Source organism: Malurus melanocephalus, unplaced genomic scaffold (genome assembly GCF_030028575.1).
Source record: "Malurus melanocephalus ecotype Western Australia unplaced genomic scaffold, MMel_1.1 scaffold_90, whole genome shotgun sequence".
NCBI lineage: Eukaryota > Metazoa > Chordata > Aves > Passeriformes > Maluridae > Malurus > Malurus melanocephalus.
The window spans coordinates 2038476-2054427 of record NW_026623322.1 but is presented as its reverse complement, the minus strand read 5'-3'; the positions used below and the strand labels follow the sequence as shown (position 1 = coordinate 2054427).

Below are 15952 nucleotides of genomic sequence, written 5' to 3'. Positions count from 1 at the left end.
AATTATTCAGAAAGATAAATTTAATCTGAATACATCCGAATACAAAGAAAATACATGAAAAAGTGATTGTTTCTCACATTTCAAAACTGGGAACTGTAAGAGTTTTGGTCTACAGTGTAAATAAACAGATAGGACAGCTTGCTTTACAACACAATGAAAATATTTCACACTAGGACTTTCACTAGGTTTTCACTACCTTTTCAAAAGATATAACATAGAAATGCTTCTATGATAAATATGATACAATGATATAATAATTGAGGGTGAATCCCAAAAAACCCAATCTGGTTTYAKTTCTCAAACCAYTGAAGAAGCCAGTCAAAAATTAAAKACATSAACATGCAGTCGTGAAGAAGCTGTAGTGATTTAGTAGCACAGCCAGCCTTGACTTGCTACTATCCCTTGCTTGAAAGTTATTTTCCATATAGGAGAGATGCTACACACAACGTTTTGATGCTTCCACTTCCCAAAWTCTATTGGGTTTAYCAAATCACCTTCAGCAGCTAAATTRSAGTGAAGGACCAGCAACTTCTGGAGCAATAACTCATTAAAGCAAAACATTGGCACCTATCTTCTGTCATTATGGTTTAAACACCCCTGYTCTTTTCCCACTCTAACTTTTAACCTTTCCTAAAGTGAAAGGAGTRTGTTGTCTCCTAATTTTGCTCACAATGTTTCCTCAAGATACTAGTTTCTGCCAGTTCCACATATATATCATTACTTATAACATAATGAAAATTGAAAGCTCTGAAGAGAAATTGTAGTAATTCTCCCCCACTCAGGGAAAAGCTGAAGCATTTGATGAAGCTTTATTAGACAATGTACACARGAAAGGTGACACTCAAATCAATAGAAGTCGTGTCTTTGGATTCTTCTGCTTATAAAACTACCTGCAAATTAACATACTTCAGTCTGCTACAATTCTTTTATAAATTCTGCATGTTAACTTAGTCCCCTTAGGCTGTCTTTGGAAAAACAATGAAAAAAGGTAACCAAGTAGACAAGGGCAAGCAGTGCTAATGAACCGGGGCACTTCGGTATCTCATAAGACTCAGAATTGYAAATCGCTTTTGTCAGCAGAATGGTAGGATGGACACAGGCCACAGGATTCCAGAGGCCTCCACAGTATCCAGYGMCAGGGCATAAAAAAATATTCAAATTCCATTTTTCAGAGCAGCCATAATCATTGGAAGGGCATATTTTACGTATATTGCTGTTCTAGTTTTTGTCCAATAGCTATGGAAGATCTGAACTTTATGGCTGCAGAATGGATTTCACCAGGTACAGCCAAAATAAATGATTGTGGGTTTTTTGTTGTTGGCTTTGTTTGTTGTTTTTTTTTGTTTGTTTGTTTTTTTTTTTGCCTGCTATACTATTCTATTTTAAAATACAAAATAGGGAAAGCAAATCATGAATGAGCTCAGACAAAATTATCTCTTCCTGCTTCTACCATTTATTGTCACTGGTCCTTGCTCACCAGCGACAGCTTACAAGAAAAGTCTGCCAAAAMAACTACCATAAACCTGCTTAAAAATGCAAACTTCTCTTGCCAGAGACAGCATGGCTATTACACCATTCACAGGGAGAAGTGACCAAATACATATTTTCTTTTTGTTGGGTGTCAGGGAAAGCATAACCTCAGGATTTGGTCCCATTAATACACAGGCACATACCAAGGCATACACTGAAATACAGGGCAGAACAGCACGATGTTTGCAGAGCTCCTAAACCACAGAGAACACACTCAGAATTAATTCATGAAAAATTCGGGAAGGAGCTAGGCATGAGAATACTCATTATTACCATTATATTTTACAGGCAAATATAAGAAAAAATTATAAAACCCATTAAAAAAGAAAAATAAAAACTAGCAAAAAAATTTCATGATTTGTTGGTAATTAGACTGGAGGAAGATGATATTAAATAATTTGAGAGAATATTAGTCTTGGAAGAAATACAGCTGATTTTCTCCATCACAGAGGATTTGGGTTATTTTCAGTATTTCCTGTTCACAGTGCATGCATACCCATGAAAGAAAAAAAAAAATGTTTTGTCTTGTTGATGGGTACTTATTGGAAGATTTACAAGTATATTCTGCTTTTTGAACAAATTCCACTGTAAAGAAGAGCGAAAGTTAAAATAATGCATAAAACTAAGGAAACATGCCTTTTATTATTAGAATTTCTCACTCTATACTGTATTTCATATTTGCTGCTCCACATTTTTCCATCAGTTACTACTACATTATTCTCTTGCCACCAACAAATACCTCTCCTTAGCAAATGAATCTGTAGTAAATCCCTTCATTCTGAAATACAAAAGATTCTGCTTCTTCCAAATGATTTAAGATTTTTTTTTTAAAACACTACCACAGAAAACACCTGTACTTACTTATATAAATTATTTTATTCATGCGTTTACTTCTGACAGCTGTTTTTTCTTCAGTAACACCATGAATTTTGCTGTCTTTCTTTCATTTGTTAGGAAATAATACCATRCTTTTTAATGACAATGGAAAATGTTCCCAGCTTCAGCTGATTACTGCTTAAGTTTGTAAATAAGGAATGTATCAACATGCCTTGAAGGCAGATTTAATTTAGGTCTTATTCAGTAGAGGGAAGGAATGCTTAATTAGAAAAGCCAGTTCCTCCATTTTTACGGATTTCTGGGTATAAAAAGTCTCCAAGCTAGCTAGGTTTTACTYATAAATACTGCACTTGACTGGCCTGACCATTCCTGGGCAGCATGAGGCTCTTTGAGTCAGTCTGTGGTCTCTTACCATAGACAGTGACTCAAAATCTATTGTGTTATAAACAGAACACATTATRAGCAACAGGATTAAAGACTCATAGAGAAAACTCAGTTCCTGGCAGCCAAAATCTACCATTCCAATGCCAATTCCTAAAATTCCTTTAGATTCTACAAAAATTACTTGAAATCAAAAGACTAAACTCTGCAAACTATGGCAGAATTTCAGAGYGCAGCTGACTTCAGCATAATTAGAAGAAATACTTCTGCTGCTTCAAAAATTCAGCCACATGTACTAAACTGCTATGATATGCAACACGTTTTTTGGTAGACAGTTTAATAAGCAACCATGGCTCTGCCACCAAGTAATGACATCAAAGAAAGTTCTAGACCCCAAGATAAACTACTAAGCAGTCAGAAAAAGTTTCCCTTCCTGAATGTTTCAGTAGAGGAGAAAGTGATGAAAGAAATCTCTTAGAATCAATGAATTTGCTAGAATTTAAATTAYCTCTGAAAATGAAAAAAATTATACCTAAAACTGCAGGTTGACTCATTAAAAAGCCTGTCTAGTATATTAAATGATTCTACTGACAGAGAAAGGTTTCAGTGGAAAATTGCTGGTAAACTTTTCTACCTAGTTTTCCAGGCCACCAAAATAATGCGTTTATTTCTTCATACATCTAAAAAAGCTTTTTCAACCTATTTTCTCTCCCTGGTTTGTTGAGGAAGTGTAGTTAAGAGAGCAGCTGGTTGGGCATCTGTCAAACACCATGGTCAGTCCATCCCATATGGTCACCTAAGTGAAAGACTAAAGAAAAATTAGCTCAGTTCAGTGGTGTTATGAGATTCTAATCACAGGTTGATACTGAAACTACTGATTGTATTACCACTGCACTGGAAATATCAGCCTCACACTTCACATCATTCCACTCTGCAGCCCACAAAGTTCTGTTTAAGTCACCCAAATTGCCTCTGTTTCAAGCACTTCCTCAGAACTGAATTATTTCTCACAGCACACTTTTAAGTATTTCATAAGCACACAAATTTGCTTTAAAGCATTCACCTGGGTTCTAGAAACATKTTGCTGATGTGCAACAGAGCTCTGTGAAAATTTATTTCCATTCTCATCCCACTGTTTGTCGGTGAGTTAAAGTGGTGATTATGTAACTGTGTGCTTCTACACTGACTAATCACCTCTCCTACCCTGTAGTGTGGATACATCTCTGACCTACACTTTTCATGTCTGGATTTTAAAAATATGCTACATGGATAAATATAACRCCTTTTCTAAAAGGAGAAACTGAGCTGTACAAGAAAAGGCTGAGAGTCAGAGGAATAYGTGCATCTCTCCAAGCACATCAAAAGCACTCCCATGGTTAGGCTGCTATCACCAGTGGGTTAAAAGGGGCCAATACATGAAGAAAAATGGCTGATTTCCCTATTAATTGCCAAGACCACATTTTCAAAAACCGTAACAATTCTAATCCATTTCTAATTCAACAATCTAAGTGAAGTAGTTACCACGACTCAAAAGACTGATTTGTAATAATTTACAGTGTAGTGCACATGGGCTGACCACTGTTACCACAMAGCTATGCTTGATTTTTGGAATACCTACAATGGGCCTGTGAAGGTTTAGTGGACTGTAAGGGTTGCTAGAGGAACTGGGGAAAAGGCAGCCCAGCATCTCTATACAACCTTCTGGTAAAAGCAGCAGGGGTCATTAAAAAGAATGCCAAAACTGTTAAACCATGAAGATGCTACTTTGGCTCCACTCCAAAATGACATACCTGYTTTCCCAGGACTGGGAACAGACAGAACCAAAAGAACACAAACCCTTACAAAGGAGGTGGTTTTTAAGGGCTCTTCTTTGCTGACAGTCACAAACACTGAAGATGCAGTCAGGGCATACACTTGCAGCAGAACACAGAGCCTTAGAAATATTTACAGATAAACCACAAATYAGAACTGAAGGCTAAAATTGACCCTCTGGATTAGTAAATCCATCCTCCAGCACCACAGGGAGTAAGAACATCTAACCCTTTTCAAAAAATTCCTAGCGATTTCTTTTAAATGGAATTACAGTGTTTGGGATTATTTTTCTCCCAGTTTTCACAGTTTCAGGCTGGTGCTTTTAGGTATTGTTTGTTGTTTGGGGTTTTTTTAAGCCAACATACACACAAGGACACATTTCATTCTTCTACCCATGAAAACAAAGTGTGGTTTTTAAAATCTAAACAAACTTTGGTCTTTTTATCTCAGTAACAATGGATAAACCCCACATTGCCCTCAAATAATGATCATCTCTCTACACTCATCCCAGTTGGAACTCCTCTGTTTTGAACACAAGTAAGARGAGATTCCAGGGCTACCAGAGGAGGTCCCACAAAGTACCCTAYTGAATCACAGTGATACTTGTCTGCTGCTAGTGTATCTATCTTGTCAGATATACTTAAAACTGCATTTCTCCCATAAATTAAGTACATTCCCTAATCAGTTAGYACATGACATCCTGCTCCATCATTCCTTCAAATAATAAATTCATAATACATAGAATAAAATGTTATATTCCCCCCCCACCAAAGACTCGCATTTTGGGCTATAATATTTCTAGCCATTTTAATGACGTTCAGTGTTTTTATTCTTCTGATATCCCAGCCACTGCCATCCTCTCTGACTGACAATCATGCCTTACATTGTGTCATCCTTAAGTATCCTTTAAAAAAATACTACTCATGATTCTAAGTTTGTTCACGAAAAATATTGACTAATATTAGAGTCCAGTGCAACTGCTGAGGAATTCTAATAAATGCCTTCTGATCTTATAGCTCATAATTCAACTCTAATTATCAAATAATCAAATTATAAAATAATAATTTACCATTCTATTACATTTTKTGTCCTAATTTCCCATTAAGGTTGCAATTTTCCATTTAATACTACAATTAATACTTTTCTACAGGTCTAAAAAGGCAACCTATTGAATTTATTTCTACAAAATCAGCTAACTAAATATCCAGTTACTCTTGAAGAATCTACTGCTGACAGAATGGTGCACACTTGACTCAATTTGCTATTTCTGCTYACATATTTATCCCCATATAATTTCAAATTCTTATATGCTTTTGAGGTCAAAAAGGCTATCTGTCTCAGCTACTTTTCTTCCTAGCTAAAACACTACTTACCAGCAYTCAAAAATGTTATTGAACACCCCAAATTCTGCAATGTTACAATTCCCAAAGAATGATTCATTGATTAAAACTCTTTTGCACTTTATCCCTTGCTGTTTCTGTACCACTGAGATGAGATTTACCAAAATYAGGCATTAACCACTGACCACAGCCCCTAAGAGAGGCTGCAGTGASTAAGCCTGGCCAGCACAGCTACAGCAGAGTGGAGGCAAGTGSTAAAACAGAGGCCCCCACAAAGGTCAGCCTATTGGAAGTGGTGTGTTTGAAGACAGCAGTGTAGCAAGTCCACCAACCAGGACAGAAAGGATTTCARAGATCTGATAATTATAGATCTCACCATCATTTAATAATTTATTAGCTTATTAAATTTTGATTGTTGAAATATATTCATTATTAATTAAGCAGCACTTATGTAAGACATTTTAGCAAATTTTTCTTCGTATTCTTTTGTGAAAAGATTTAACTATCAATAAATCTTCTTCAGAGGAATATAATATTTAATTTAGTCACTTTTACTCTTTCACAAACAGAATACCACAAAATTATTAGAGTTAAATCAATTGCAAAGATAAAACATCTGATGTTCTAATACTACACCAATCATAACATGGGCAGTGATTATACAACTATTAGATAAGTAATAATATTTAAAGACAACAATAATACTTTCACTTTTCTTTTTAAACTCCTGAAGAGTACTTACGAAAGTATGGCTGGATATTTAATAACATCTTGAGAAGAGAAAAACTAATTATATCATGGGTTATTKCATACATATTCACACATGTACACTATTCACTTGGTTTAGACCCAGAACAAGAACTGGGAAGGTACACCTAAATTTAGCATACCAGGCCACAGATCTCCTTTTCCAGAGAAGCACATTCTGCCCTAAATATACTAATAAACAAATAAAAAAATAATAATAAAAAAAAATTGGCTATGACTTTTTAACAGTCAGGTTAGATGTTAAGGCTTTTAAACCCAAGACTCCTTAAAAGTTGGATTCAAGACTTAATTGTTGCTTAAGCCTGAAACACAAAAAATATCTATACTTTTTAATAGTGACATATCAGTTTCTAAAGCCAGTAGAAATCTATCTATTGACAAATACTAGACACTCATGGAGATAAAGTATGTACAACATGAAAGTATTTTAGATTTTGTCTTAAAAATCCAAGCAGAACATATCAGCCACTTTACACTGCATTAACACACTTTTGCCAACAGATTAGCTACAGCCAGTTGAGAACAGCTCTTTTGCTGTCAGATGCTTTCAAGAAGCAGAGAAAGTAAAAAAACTAGAACTCCTTAATTGCTAGCTAAGCCTTTAAAAGAGATATACATAYRTGAGGTTTCTCTTTAAAACAAAAAYGGCAACTTAATTTAACCTGCTTATCTTCACAGAGTAGAAACTGTTCTTTGATCTACTCGATCTTACAGAAGATAATCTTACATGCATACACAAACACACTCACTCTCCAGTGAGGAGGTGCTAAGAGAATATGCTTCACCCTACAAAAAAAAACTTCGTACAAAATAAACAAATTAAAGGAGAGGGGCTGTGCACATTGTTTCTTTAGAGGTTGCTTTGAGAAGAGGTACAATTCTAAGAATGTCAGAAACAACTTAGAACGACTTGGATTTCTGTCACCAATACCTACCTGTTTCAGTGGCTTTTTAAAAAGCAAACTAAGTACTTGGAATCTGTTCTATCATAGGAACAGAGTACTGCTCAAAAAGCAACTGAAATCCATACACCAAAGGGAGCATTTTGATATGCTTTTATTATCAGCTAATTGCCAAAAATTTCACAAGAATTCCTCAGAAGAAAAAGCTACTAAGAGAGGCTAGCAAGCAGATATATTAATTTAAATGCAAGTAAGGATTATTTGGATTTTTAAATTAGCACTTGTGTTTTGAAATCTTATCTATGCATGAAATACTGAAACGTCTTGATTTCTAAAACACTGAAACTGAATTGATATTGTCTGGTTACAGCAGCCACAAGCCCTGTAAAATCTACCCTTTAGTGTATATGACTGCACCATTCTTACACGCCTTGAATATCAGTAAACCTGTTTAAATAGCTCCTGAAAAAAACCCAAATAAAGTCAACATAGTTACTTAGATCCCCAGTTTCTAGTTAAAATTAGTAAAGTCACTATCAAAATACCAGACTGTCTCTCTGGTTATCACTAACTAAGAGTTAACTCCTTGATTAAGAATATAACGGAAAAAGAAGAGAAAATCTTTAGGATAATTGTTTTAGACACAACCCTTAGCTGTCATCCATTGGACTACAGCTCTGGGAAAAAAAAACTCTGTAAGCTCTTTATTACCTCTGCGTGGACAAGGATGATGCCATGCCTTGTATCTAACAAGCCACTGGTGGATTTAAATACRCGATGCTCTGCTAACCCTTCCAAGTCAACCATGACAAAAACATCACTGATTTTTGACAYTGGGTTTAATCTCACAAAGTACCCTTTTAGCAACTTCGTTAGCAGCATTCTAGACTCMAAAGTAAAACAGTCAACTGGAGAAAATCTCTCAGACAGCTGAACAGACACCTTATTTACCCGTTTCCAAGCTGAACATGTTCATCTGTCTGGCAAAGCATCTTAGGCAATACATCAGCGAAGAACATCAGCACGACTTGAGGCCAGTTCTGACTATCAGACATTTTGACTGAAAGCAAGGCAGTGTCTCAGCTAAGAGCAATTCTCCCTAAAGCCTCTTGCAAGATTGGCTTTACTCTCTTGGTTTCCATAGGAATAGACAGAACTATCAACTGGCACGCAGTTAAAGAATACCATAGAGAAGACAATGGACCCGTGCTGTAAAAGCCAAGGTAAAACTATTTCCCAGTGTAGGCTGAAAGAAAATAGGTGTTTGTATCTTACAGTCTTTGACCTCATTTATCCATGGCCTGTAAATGTTCCTAGGTAGTGTTCCCAGCTCTTCAGCAATAAATGTTATGGCCTACCTACAGAAATTAGTGGCTTTCCTGTAAAAAACACTTCAAGGATGAAAATGCAATTAGCATTCTCATTTCCAGTTGATCTCTTCCACTGTTACTGAACTTGTTTTTCTGTAGTGTTCTTTTGAAGTCACTCAGGCAGAAGTACCCACAACACACAATCTCTGGGGATTTACAACAAAGCCTGAGACACATCATCCATATTTACAGGATCACTGCCCACCTCTCCACAAAGAATCAAAGACCAAGCTTTCAAAAAAATTGTATTTCACAAAATAGTGATTTGAAAGTTTTGTCAGAAATTACTGACTCCTTCCTCCCCAAAAAATACAAGTACTAGAAAACATTCACTACACTAATTTTCTTCATCTTAATGTCTTGGAGTTGAATTGTCTTGAATTAAGAGCAGTGTTACAAAACGAAGAAAATATATTCCTGAAAAAGATATATGCCTTTTGAAAATCTATTAAAAATTTTACAAACCACAGTATTTTCCATGACAGAATCCTACCTCAAAAATAAGTCTAAATAACAGCCTTCAGTCCAGTCCAAGTCTTTTTATCCTCCCTTTGTGCAGTACTGTTGCATTCTGGAAGCAAACTAATTGCCATTACTGCTAAGCATCACTSTGACCAGTACTGTGTCACCACTGCCTTGTACTTCTTAATTGCACCCCTCTAAGTGCATGTCATGTCCTCACAGASTGCTGGAAGCAACAATGCTTGCAAAGTGGAAACGTTACGTATATGCTCATTTTTGAGCACAGCTTTCAATCCAAAAAATATGGATTTCTTTATTACTATTTTAGCTGCTGCTTTATCTGAAAATAAGTGCATGCCTTTTGTGTGATTTGAATATATTTCAAAGATATTAAGTCCTATAACAAACCACTGAAATAATTGCAACTCTACCTATCAAATTCTATTTGACGAGAAAAGGTCTCCAGCCACAGTGGAGTCTCCAGAAGTATTACAGAAGTAGACAGACAATCCATACTGAAAACAACAAGCAATAAAGGTAGGTTTACTCTTAATTTAAATAATTATTAAGACACTTCAGGCTACTTTTACATATGGCRTAATTTTATAGTTTCTATAGACACTGCAGTGATATTTGCTATTTAAAATGAAGCCATAATCTACTTACAGTACTGGTAAATAAATCAAAGCCTTCATAATCTACTCAAACTGCATCCTAGCAGTAATAAAAGTATTAGATTTATTTCTCTTTGTTCAGACTAGAGGGAGATAAAATAACAACTCAAGGCTGGTGTTGCAAAGCCTTCCCAAATCCATACCGTATAAACAACATTGAAAAAAATTGCATCCTTTGTGTATATCTCTATCTATACTTAAATGTTCCCATCATAAGGCTGAACACACACAGATGATATTCATAACATAAATCAGTTTAATATTTCAGCAAAAATCATTCCTCATTAGTAAAAACTGGAAGCATTCTTCCTTAATCCTTCATTAATAAAAAAAATTGTGTGACAAAAGAGGGTTCCAAACTGCTCTACAAAGAGACAAGAAAATTTAAATCTTAACAAGCAAGTTAAATTAATTTTGTATTTCATGAAATGCTGACATTAGCTGTTGCYTTTCAGGCAGCAACAGAATTTGCTTATGTAGTTCATACATATCCATTTTGACTTAAGTGTGATTCACTTAATTCTCTTTAATCAACAATTTAACCAACTGTTTACAGACAAAAAGAGAGACAAATGAAAGATTAGTGCTCCTGGAGATTGTGGCTGACCATAAGATCTGAATTTATTTTTCAAATACCTCCCATAGCAGTAGCCTTGCATGCTGAAGACATCCTATCTAGTATCCTATTGATTCAAATGACAAGCCTGAGCATCAGATTAAGGACATGTCAGACACATGATAGAAGATTCCTGGAGATTTCAGCAGAAAGGTGTCCTGTTTCAAAATGATCTATTACTGCTACTACATGTATTGAAGCATATGTGGATACATTCAACACAAAACTAATTCACCTAAAATTAGAATAACATTTATAATTAGTGAAAACAAATACATTCACTTTTTMCTGCAGARTAGCYKGGAAAAGTCACCTTATTCAAACAGAAATCACCCTACAATTCACAAAACTGGACTAAATCAAACTGATGAGCTAATACTAGTGATAGTCCTGTTTTAATTCGTCAGTGCCAAATCTGGACACAAACAAGTCAGTCGTTTCTCAGTCCCAACAACACTATTTCATCTCGTAACCATTAAAGATCAGTCGTGAGGTCAGCTGCAGAGGGGCAATTAATGCAAGAACGATGTTTTAGAAAGGACACTCAAACAGGGAGATGTGTTTGTCTGCAAAGCTACTTTTCAAGGTACAGACTTGGCAGCAGACATCAGTATCCTGGGAGAAGAGCTGGACAAGTCTCTTGTGCACCGAGGGATGCCACAATGCTAAACAYGCTCAAGGAACAACAATAAGTGAAACAAAATGTATTCTATTCAGATCTGAAGCATAACACTCCAAGCACTATAAGCACCATATTTAAATACAATACCATCTTTAAGATGCAACCATTATCTTCAAGATAAAATGACAGAGAAATTTTCATCTATCCTCTGAACAAAGCAAAAGGAGAGAGGAGGGCAGCTGTCTGATAACAGTATGTAGGAGACAACCAGCAGTCGAAAACCAGGATAATTATGTCAACTTAAAACAGCCAGACATTGAGCAATATGGAATAATGCTCTATAGAAAAGGCACTGCTCATGCCTRCACAAATTTCTTGGTTTTGCTGGGCATATTTACATCCTGTTCAGTTCTAGTTTGTCTTTGCAACAAAGCCTCTGAGCTGAAGTTATGCACCAATATTTTTTTAGATTTAAGTACTCATTTAAGATGTTTTTTTTAAGACAGGATTATTTTACCTTCTCACTCTTGGTAACTGATACTCTTCATAAATAAAYACAAATTATTTTATTTGTTTATAGTAGCCTGAAAAATCATTGTTATGGAAGACGACTTAGCAAAGATCAGAAAAAGTAACAATGGGTAAGTCATCAGTCCAAAAGCKCTTCCAAATTTTACTCACAAGAGTATGCAGTGAACTCCATAGATGAAAATAAAGTAATTCTACCAGCTGTCTGTACAGATATGTAGGATATCATTCCATATGCTATGCAGAATTAGTTCCTTTTCACTGAGAAACACAACACAAGCAGAGCTTCTCAATGTTCCACCACCATGGTTTGCAATTGATTCATTTTTGCAAAATCTTCTAGAAAATCACTGCAGTCTGAGACATTTATGTTCTTATTATTTTAATGAAATTTCATACTCAAATTTCAAGTGCTTGAGAGGAAGACTGCTTAACAGAGGCACAAAGATAATAATACAATATACATTTTAGGCCTGACAATATCCTCCTTRGATTATTTCAAGCACAGAAAGCCTGATAGCAAAAGATTCAAAGCCAAGTGGAGGAAAGGAGGAGAGTTACCAGAGCAAGAAGTGGAACAGAGATGAAAAGTAAAATTACATCATGCTTGCAAATAAGAGTGGTTTGTACAACGAAAATAAATCAGTTAGGTTGGTGAAAATAGCTGTGACACTGCTGGAGCAAAAGAGAGAGAACACATCACCAATAGTGATGTTTGAGCTGGAGAAAAAATGGGAAAAACTGGGGAAACCACAGATCACTGCCATGGCAAAGACGTTGTCTGGGAAAAAATACAGGGTAAGGACTTTGGTACCAAGTGTTAGGTAAAACTCTAGAAATTAAGATACTGAATTATGACACACTTTTTATCACAATGAATAAAACAAAAGACACTTGGCAAAAACCCCTTCTTTTGAGGAGAATAATAGATTTCCAGTACGCTAAAAATATAATTTATTAAAAATACAATAATAAATAGGCTTGGGCTTATTTTATTAACCAGGAAAAAGCTCATTCCATCACAGTGTGTCTATAGAGCAGACTACAACACAGTGTGGAAATGTTGGGTCAGCTTCATGGATATTATGGATATTGAAGCCAACCAGATCACAGCAGCACAATACTTCTGTAGCTCAGCAATCTCCAGCACASTTCAAGCTGCAAGAAAAATGATGTCACTTCTTCATCTGCCCTTCCTGTAGCTCACACCAGAAGGTTAAATGTGCTTAAATCAGATTGCACAGACTCAAAAATAAATAACAAGATCATAAAGYCAGAGTTGGGGAAGCAATGAAACAAAGCAGAGAAGATGAGTCAGGAGAACTGGATTACCAGAAAACAAATAACAGGCATACAGTACCTGTCAGATAACTAATCACAAACCCAAAAATTGGTCAACACATGTGAATCCAGTCCCTCACACAAAGATGGGTCTTGGAGAGCATGGCAGTTAATCTCAAAGGGATAAAAACCYATGATTTGTGACACATAGTGCCACTGAAACATGGTAACAGACAATTTGTTCAAGATTTTCTGCCTCTGGAATACTTATACTGTTGTATTAATCTACAAAAATAAACCTGAGATTAAGGATGGGTATGCCAGTATTTACAGGAGACCACCAGTAAAAATGATGCTGCAAGTCCAGATGACCATCAATAAGTGCTGCAGAAGAGAGGGGGAGCAGCAGGGGAATCAACACAAATGGAAACACTGACAGTAAAACCACTATTTCAGAATAAATGAGCAAGCACAGGAAAAAACATCTAGGAGTTTTGAAATACCTACAAGTCCATTTAAAAAAAAAATACAGAATTGTCTTTTGTTTAATTAGCTGATGCAAAATAAAGAGCTTTTTCCCACCCTCTAAAATCTCACTGTTTCAAGATCGTTTATACAGATAACTAAGGAGAAGTACAATAGGTCTTAAGGAAAATGTGTCACTTAGAGAAGGAGAATACTGATATGGTTACAGTTAATACTCGCTTTGAAGAGAGTGGCAAAACAAGACGACAAATAAAGTACTACTTCAGTAATTTAATCCTTCATTAAAAGGCACGCCTATTATTTATTCTGATAAGGTAAATATTAACACATCTGAGACACTAAATAATTTGTTCTACTACTATAATAAGTCTTTCACTGGATTTTTTATTTAGAACAACACAATTCTTTCTCCAAGAAACAGGCAGAAAGCAAAGGGTCAAAAGCAACAGTAAGAAAATGCAGACAAAATTCAACTGTTGTTTGTAAAGTCCAATACAGGACTGGATCATAACACTTACTCTCTTACTGCAACTTSGAAACAACTGCATATATCTCAAAAAATACACTGGTATGACCAGACTGACATATCTTTACAACAAAATACTAAAAAAAAATATTTGATTTCCTTACAGCTTCTACTAAGTGATTCCTTCCACTGGTACATAATTTCCTCCCCCATGTCATAATCTTTTGCATTTATATTCCCTATCTGAGTAGTTAACTGGCTTTTTCTCAAGACATAAAACCAGTCTGATCTGGTCTAACACTGCCAAATCCRTTTCACACAAATTCTGCCTGTCTGAGAGAGAGCGAGAGAGCGCACACCACACATCCTCATTAACGAGAAAGATATGTAATTAAACAAGAAAGGGTTAAAGCGTACGTTAGCCTACTCTACTTTTCCATCTATTACTTTTTAAAAAGCTTTCATGTGTCTCCTTCCTTGTTTCTGAAAGCTAACCATTCCTTCTTCCTTTCAGGAAGGCTGACATTTGACAGCTTAACATAGCTGACAGGGTTACCCAACAGCTCACCCTCCCTATTCTCAATCCAATTAGACCTCTAATCCTCCAGATGAAAGGCCCAACTACTCACGTTCCTCATGACAACGACAGCTATTGATTATTTGTCACTACAGCTAACACCTTCTCTGTCGAGGCCACTCTGACAGAAGCAAACCTACCAAATTAGACAGCACTTTATCTGCCCTGGAGGCCAAATGGCACAACAAGTAAAGGCTAATAAATGGTATAAAAATGAACAAATCATAACATTATGACAGGTTGATCGTTGCCAGCAGCTTCACAGCTCAAGCTTGATGCTCTGTTAGACCYGTTCCTTCTCTTTTCTCTTCCACTCCTGCACCAACTTTGACTGAATTAAAGGCCAGAACAATTAAGGCATTTGACCAGCAAAGATAAGCTGGGATAGAAGTATCATCAAGGGACACGAATGTCAATAGCAGACTACCGTTTGTCAATAAAAACATTCCAGAGATGCAAACGCTCATGACTGTGCTCTCCACTAGGCTGTACTGACTCCCTTTGTACAGGGCTCTTCGAAAACCCAGGCAGAATCTCMGGGAAAATTAACCCCAAAAAACCAAGCTTGAGCTGGGCAACATTGAGGCAAGGATCTGCATCACTGAAAAAGAAATCCCAATGTTGTGCTACATGATAGAGAGATGTTACAGCCATTATTCCATTTAATACCTACACCTTGGTTTTCCTTGTAGCAGGGTAATAGAAACTGGGACTGCATCATTGAATTTATCATTATAAATTTGCTTCAATTGTTTTTCAAAGAAAAAGAACTGTTTCTAGGACAATATTCAGTATCTAGTGACACAGGACCTCACAAGTCACATCACTCTGAAGCAAACTGAAAACATTTATTATTCTCAGAGCCGTACTATCCAAAACCAGTAACAGTGAGATCAGAGGCACAGTCCCTAAATGGAGGCTGTTTATTACAACAAACAATAGAACACTTAAAAACCACAAAATAAAACCACAGCCACAGGAATATTGTTAAGATCAGGCAAGAAAAAGAATAATGCAAGTTATTCAAACAGTTAGAAAGCAATTAATACTGCCCTRCCATAATTGATTAACTGATTTCTCAACCAAAAGGAGGATGTTTCCCAGCAAGGAATTCCTAAGCTTCTGAAAGTTCTTAATAGCAGAAAAATATTATTAAATCAAATTACTTGAAAACTTCATTTAAACTTARAATTGTAGTTAAAGACATAAAACATGAATATCTGCTATTCTGCTTTCACTGAGTAAAATGTACAAAACACAGGTTGCACAGATTAAGGAAACCACATGCAAGTGCAACAYA

At 35.9% G+C, this 15952-nt stretch overlaps 1 protein-coding gene across 1 annotated transcript in view; it reads right to left on the bottom strand.

Annotated features, from left to right (window-relative positions):
• The window catches only part of INVS (inversin), a 77716-nt gene that overhangs the window by 45214 nt on the left and 16550 nt on the right, over nucleotides 1–15952 (bottom strand). The gene's annotated exons all lie outside the window — the stretch shown is intronic.